An 8,158-nucleotide genomic window follows, 5' to 3' on the forward strand; every position below is an offset into this window, starting at 1 on the left:
AAATTAGAAACTTCTAGATAAAATTAGTATACATTTACTATAGTAATTAATACTCTGACACTAATTTGGGCAAAGCGCACTAATGACTTCTTTAAGACTTGAAGCTAAAAGTTGACGATTTGTAAATTGACTTGGACTTGACTTGGGACTTGACTGCCTTGACTTGGGACTTGACTGCCTTGACTTGGGACTTGACTGCCTTGACTTGGGACTTCACTCGGGACTTTAATGCAATGACTTGAGACTTACTTGTGACTTGGAAAACAATGACTTGGTCCCACCTCTGCAAGTTGGACACGTGGAGAGTTGCAATGTCAAGTCACTTTTTCTGGTTGACTGTAACTTCTATATTATGTCTTTGACGGGCATAAAAAACAAAAAATCATTGAAAAGTCAAAAAATGCTTTCATTGTTCAACCTTATATTATTTTTATTATTTATTATTATTTTTTGGCTATTCATGTTCTGCAATTTTGGACACAATTTAATGTAAGACCTTGGCATGATTATTAATAAAAAAATAAAATAAATAAAAAAAAAAAAAAGTTATCTTTAAGGAAATCTGAATTGATGTGTTGTTATTGTAATCGATGACTCAGCGAGTGAACCGCGAATGGGCTTTATTGGATTTCGCAGATTTCATTTCAAAGGGCAAAACGCCCCTAACAAGTGTGTCATCTCATTATCGTGGCAAGATTCGATGCCGTTTTTATTCTTAAAAGTTTTTCAAGTCCTTCGGTTATTTTCTGATGCATTTGTTTTTGGAACAATTTCTTTAATAGGCTATATTTACTGGACTCAAGTCTGCTCTGCTCGCAACACAATAATCTCCTCCTCACAAGCATGCCCCGATAAGTTTCATGAAATGATAATAATAATAAAGGATTGAGTTTATCCCACCCAACAATTCCTACAAAAACATTTCAGCGTTCTTGTGAAAAATGCGTTCATTACCACGTCTCCATTACAGTCGTATTCATGCAAATCTTAAAGGCGTGCATGTGACATTTTTAAACCACTCACAACCTACGTGCAAAAGACTCTTCTACCTTTTCAGCGCTACATTTCCATTGCTCTCTTCTTCTGTTCATCTCTCCTCGTCACATGAATGCAGACGGAATTCTGAATTCGATGACACCAAGCTTGGCAAAATCGGACCGACCGTCCTAAAGATTTATCTGTGAAACAATCCAGCCAATCAGATTCGATATGCAAATGAGGGTGGACATAATGAGGGTGGAAGTCGTTTTTACCTCTATACCTACAGACTTTTTAACCCCAGAGGGCTAGGGGTTAGGGTCAACTAGTGATTTAACCCCAACTAACCCCAGCGGACTGGGGCTAACCCTAGTGGACTGATGGAGAATTACACTTTACTACTTACAAATTTAAACCTATGCAATATTTGAAGCAGTTTATTTTCAAAACATTTTGTTTTCTACAAAATATCCTTCTGTTATTTGTTTTTCATTTATTTCATTTTTGGAAACATATCTTTGATCAAATTAACTGGACTCAAAAATACTCCTCACATACAAGTAAAAGAAATATTGTGAAATAATAATAATAATGATAAAAAAAGTTTAAACATTATTTAAAAGCTTTATTAGTTAGTTAGTTAATTAGTTACATAGAGACACACAAAACCAGACACAGACAGACAGACAGACAGACTGATAGATAGACAGAGAGACAGACAGACAGATAGTCAAGTCAATTTTATTCAGTATAGCGCCTTTCACAACACACATCGTTTCAAAGCAGCTTTACAGAAGATCAGCATTAACAGACGATAAAACTGTAATGTCGATGAATCATCATTGTGCAATTAGATAAAATACGATTCTTAATCGTGTTTAAAAATAATTAAATAATAATTGTATTAATAACCCCAGTGAGCAAGCTGTAGGCTGACTGTGGCAAGGAACACAAAACTCCATAAGATGTGGATTAATGGAGAAAAATAACCTTGGGAGAAACCAGACTTACTGTGGGGGCCAGTTCCCTCTGGCTAACATCATGAATATAATGTAAATATTACTTGTGTATAGTTAAAATCATGGTTTAAAATTATTAAACTAAGTAAGGGTTAAGGGTCATTGTTTAAACATTGATTGTGTTTGAACTGTAAGATTAATGACCACAGGCTTTGAAGTCCATCTAGATTAATTGCAGAAGTTCACATAGATGCAATTGTCCTTGTTAATTGGCTGATGAAGGCTTTTGTTGGCAATAGCTAGTCTATGCATTCCATTTCAAGATCGTAGTCCATCAATAGACCGAGGTGATGCAGGTTGGAGTTGGTATCAGTTCATCCTCTGAAGTCCATCATAATAGACCGAAGTGATGTTTGGCTGGCACCGGCTGCATTTAGTCATCATCATTCAGCGACATGAAGCAGTGGAGTCCAACACGAAGCAGGAATGGTGCTGGATCCAGCCGGTTCTGGTGACCTCAGGATAGGAGTCCCGAGGTTGAGACAAGGAAACAAATAAAAGATGTAAGCATAGATGCCATAAAATGTATTGCAGAGTTAGAGATCATGATCACTGTTTCTGGTTCCGGAGACCCAACTAAAGCAGCCTAATTGTGGGTTGGAGGATAAATTAGGTGTATGTCTGGCTAAATAGATGAGTCGTTAGTCTAGACTTAAACTGAGAGGGTGTGTCTGCATCTCGAACAGTGTTTGGGAGACTATTCCATAGTTTAGGAGCCAAATATGAAAAGGATCTACCTCCTTTTGTGGATTTTGATATTCTAGGAACTATTAACAGGCCAGAATTTTGCGATCGTAATGAACGTGATGGAATATAGCGTGACAGAAGATCATTTAAGTACTGCGGAGCTAGACCATTCAAAGCTTTGTATGTAGTTAACAGAATTTTAAAATGCTGATGCATTTTGAACCAATTGAAGTTTATTTATTGATCTTGCTGGACATCCTCCCAGTAATGCATTACAATAATCTAGTCTTTAGGTCATGAGCGCATGAATTAGTTTTTCGGCATCAGCAACAGAGAGCATATGCCTTCATTTAGCACTATTTCTGAGGCGGAAGAATGCTGTGCTACAAACATCTGTAATTTGATTTTCAAAGGACAGATTGTATCAAACATAACACCTAAGTTTTTCACTGTTGAAGATGATGTAACAGAACATCCATCTAGAGTCAAATTATATTTTAGCGGCTTATTTTTAGAGGTTTTTGGTCCAATAATTAGAACCTCTGTTTTGTCAGAATTGAGTAGAAGGAAATTTCTGGCCATCCAATCTTTTATTTAATTGATACACTCTGCTAATTTTGAGAATTGTGAAATCTCATCAAGTTTTGAAGAAATATAAAGTTGTGTATCGTCAGCATAGCAGTGGAAACATATTCCACGATTCCTGATAATATCTCCCAGGGGAAGCATATACATGGAGAAAAGCAGAAGCCCTAAAACTGATCCCTGTGGCACTCCATATTTAACTTTTGTTTGGTTTGACGATTCCTCATTTACATAGACAAAGTGGTAGTGGTCTGCTAAATATGACCTAAACCATGCTAATGCAACTCCACAAATTCCAACATAATTCTCCAGCCTATTCAAGAGAATGTCGTGATCTATCGTGTCGAATGCAGCACTTAGATCTAAAACTACTAGAAGAGAAATGCAGCCGCGATCAGATGATAGATAGAAAGATAGATAGATAGATAGATAGATAGATAGATAGAAAAGACAGATATATAGATAGACAGACATATAGACAGACAGACAGAGATAGATAGAAAAGACAGATAGACAGACAGACAGATAGATAGATAAGACAGACAGACACAAAGACAGACTGACAGACAGATAGATAAGACAGATAGATAGAAAGAAAAGACAGACATATAGATAGACATATAGATAAACAGAAAGATAGACAGATAGATAGATAGATAGATAGATAGATAGATAGATAGATAGATAGATAGATAGATAGATAGATAGACAGATAGACAGATAGACAGATAGATAGGATACATACATACATACATACATACATAGACAGACAGATAGACAGACAGACAGATAGATAGACAAAGAGACAGACAGTGAATAGATAGATAGACAGAGAGTGGAGAGAGACAAAAAGTGGTGTAACATGTGCTCTCTTAGGTTCATTAAAGACCAGAAGTGCTGCTGCATTCTGGATCATTTGGAGAGGTCTAATAGCACATGCAGGAAGGCCTGCAATGAGAGCGTTACAGTAGTCCAGTCTAGTTATGACAAGGCGACTGAACGAGCAGTTGTGTGGCATGTACAGAGAGGAAGGATCTTATCTTCCTGATATTGTCGAGTGTAAATCTACATGATCTTGCAGTCTTTGAAATGTGGTCAGTGAAATTTAGCTCATCATCAATGGTTACCCCTAGATTTCTGACCGTTTTGGAAGGTGAAACTGTAGTTGGACCCAGCTGCACGGTGATGTTGTGTTCAACAGCAGGGTTGGCTGGAAAGACAAGGAGTTCGGTCTTGGCTGAGTTGAGTTGAATGTGGTGTTCCTTCATCCAGGCTGAGATGTCTGCCAGACAGGCAGCGATTCGAGCAGTCACTGTGGTGTCGTTGGGCTGGAAAGACAAGTAGAGTTACGTGTAATCAGCATAGCTAGATAGATAGATAGATAGATAGATAGATAGATAGATAGATAGATAGATAGATAGATAGATAGATAGATAGATAGACAGACAGACAAAGAGACAGACAGACAGACAGACAGACAGATAGATAGATAGATAAGACAGATAGATAGAAAGAAAAGACAGACATATAGATAGACAGACAGACAGACAGACAGACAGACAGACAGATAGATAGATAGATAAGACAGATAGATAGAAAGAAAAGACAGACATATAGATAGACAGACAGACAGACAGACAGACAGACAGATAGATAGAATACATACATAGACAGACAGATAGACAAACAGACAGAGATAGATAGAAAAGACAGATAGACAGACAGACAGACAGACAGACAGACAGACAGATAGATAGGACAGATAGATAGAAAGAAAAGACAGACATATAGATAGACAGACAGACATATAGACAGACAGACAGACAGACAGATAGATAGACAGACAGACAGACATATAGATAGACAGACAGACAGACAAGAAAAGAAAAGACAGACATATAGATAGACAGACAGACAGACAGACAGACAGACAGATAGATAAGACAGATAGATAGAAAGAAAAGACAGACATATAGATAGACAGACAGACAGACATATAGACAGACAGACAGACAGACAGACAGACAGACAGACAGACAGATAGAATACATCTCAGTGATCAGAACTACACTAGATGGGACAGACATCCAACAGAAGCCCTACACACAGAATTCTGCAAATTAATTTTGAAATTACAAAGGAAAACACCCAATAATGCATGCAGGGCAGAATTAGGACGATTCCCATTGATCATTAACATACAAAAAAGATCTCTAAATTTTTGGATGCATTTAAAATCAAGTCCCACAGAGTCGCTTCATTATAAAGCGCTACAAACCCAAGAACTGAACCCTGAAAACAGTCCCTCAGTCAGCTGGTTCTGAGACTCACTAACCCGGTTAACAGTACTAACAGTAACCAGCCTCAGACCAGCACTGCTTTACAACCAAACATCAGAATAAATCAGATCATCAAACAATCTCAAATCACCTATCTGGAACATTGGGATCAAGAAACTAAAACACAAAGCAAATTACAATTCTATCGGACTCTAAAATCAAAGTATGAATTGGAAGAGTATCTCCTGACTGTCAGAGATACAAAGCAGAGACAGATCCTGAGCAAGTACAGGCTCAGTGAGCACAGTCTCGCCATCGAGAGAGGCAGACACAGAAAAACATGGTTACCCAGAGAAGAAAGGGTGTGTGCTCACTGTACGACAGGTGAGGTTGAGACAGAGGTGCACTTTCTCCTTCACTGCCCAAAATTTAAAAATACAAGGGACATTTATATGGATAAATTAACACACAGCATAGACACATTTATAACAATGACAGAACAAGAACAAATTAATATAATACTTGGAGAGGGACACACAGCAGCACTGGCTGCAAGATACGTTTTAACGTGTCACAGTCTGAGAGACAGTGGGTGAATCTGTGTTATGTGTTTTACCCCGTGTGTCACCCCAATGTTCCCCACAGTGACCCTCAGTGTATGTGTGTATATTCATTTATGTGTCAGTATATGTCAGTTCTCTTCAGTTATTTAAACACTGTGGTCTTCAGCAGTTCTGAACCTGTTCTGTATTTATTTTTATATGTGTTAAATTTGTTAAACTAAATGTATAGATTAAGATGTAGTTCTGCTTTGGCAATATTGTATTGTTTACATTCATGCCAATAAAGCCCCTTTGAATTGAATTGAATTGAATTGATAGATAGATAAGACAGATAGATAGAAAGAAAAGACAGACATATAGATAGACAGACAGACAGACAGACAGACAGACAGATAGATAGATAGATAAGACAGATAGATAGAAAGAAAAGACAGACATATGAAGACAGACAGACAGACAGACAGACAGATAGATAGAAAGAAAAGACAGACATATAGATAGACAGACAGACAGACAGACAGACAGATAGATAGATAGATAAGACAGATAGATAGAAAGAAAAGACAGACATATAGACAGACAGACAGACAGACAGACAGACAGACAGACAGACAGATAGATAGATAGATAAGACAGATAGATAGAAAGAAAAGACAGACATATAGATAGACAGACAGACAGACATATAGACAGACAGACAGACAGACAGACAGACAGACAGACAGATAGATAGAATACATACATAGACAGACAGATAGACAAACAGACAGAGATAGATAGAAAAGACAGATAGACAGACAGACAGATAGATAGATAAGACAGACAGACACAAAGACAGACTGACAGACAGATAGATAGAAAGAAAAGACAGACATATAGATAGACATATAGATAGACATATAGATAGACAGAAAGATAGATAGATAGATAGATAGATAGATAGATAGATAGATAGATAGATAGATAGATAGATAGATAGATAGATAGATAGATAGATAGATAGGATACATAATACATACATACATACATAGACAGACAGATAGACAGACAGACAGATAGATAGACAAAGAGACAGACAGTGAATAGATAGATAGACAGAGAGTGGAGAGAGACAAAAAGTGGTGTAACATGTGCTCTCTTAGGTTCATTAAAGACCAGAAGTGCTGCTGCATTCTGGATCATTTGGAGAGGTCTAATAGCACATGCAGGAAGGCCTGCAATGAGAGCGTTACAGTAGTCCAGTCTAGTTATGACAAGGCGACTGAACGAGCAGTTGTGTGGCATGTACAGAGAGGAAGGATCTTATCTTCCTGATATTGTCGAGTGTAAATCTACATGATCTTGCAGTCTTTGAAATGTGGTCAGTGAAATTTAGCTCATCATCAATGGTTACCCCTAGATTTCTGACCGTTTTGGAAGGTGAAACTGTAGTTGGACCCAGCTGCACGGTGATGTTGTGTTCAACAGCAGGGTTGGCTGGAAAGACAAGGAGTTCGGTCTTGGCTGAGTTGAGTTGAATGTGGTGTTCCTTCATCCAGGCTGAGATGTCTGCCAGACAGGCAGCGATTCGAGCAGTCACTGTGGTGTCGTTGGGCTGGAAAGACAAGTAGAGTTACGTGTCATCAGCATAGCTGATAGATAGATAGATAGATAGATAGATAGATAGATAGATAGATAGATAGATAGATAGATAGATAGATAGATAGATAGATAGACAGACAGACAAAGAGACAGACAGATAGATAGATAGATAGACAGACAAAGAGACAGACAGACAGACAGACAGACAGATAGATAGATAGATAGACAGACAGACAGATAGATAGATAGATAGACAGACAGACAGACAGACAGATAGACAGACAGACAGACAGACAGACAGACAGACAGATAGACAGACAGACAGAAGACAGACAGACAGACAGACAGACAGATAGACAGACAAAGAGACAGACAGACAAAGAGACAGACAGACAGACAGACAGACAGACAGATAGGTAGATAGACAGACAAAGAGACAGACAGACAGATAGATAGATAGACAGAC

The sequence above is a fragment of the Xyrauchen texanus genome, unplaced genomic scaffold, assembly GCF_025860055.1.
Source record: "Xyrauchen texanus isolate HMW12.3.18 unplaced genomic scaffold, RBS_HiC_50CHRs HiC_scaffold_99, whole genome shotgun sequence".
Classification (NCBI taxonomy): domain Eukaryota; kingdom Metazoa; phylum Chordata; class Actinopteri; order Cypriniformes; family Catostomidae; genus Xyrauchen; species Xyrauchen texanus.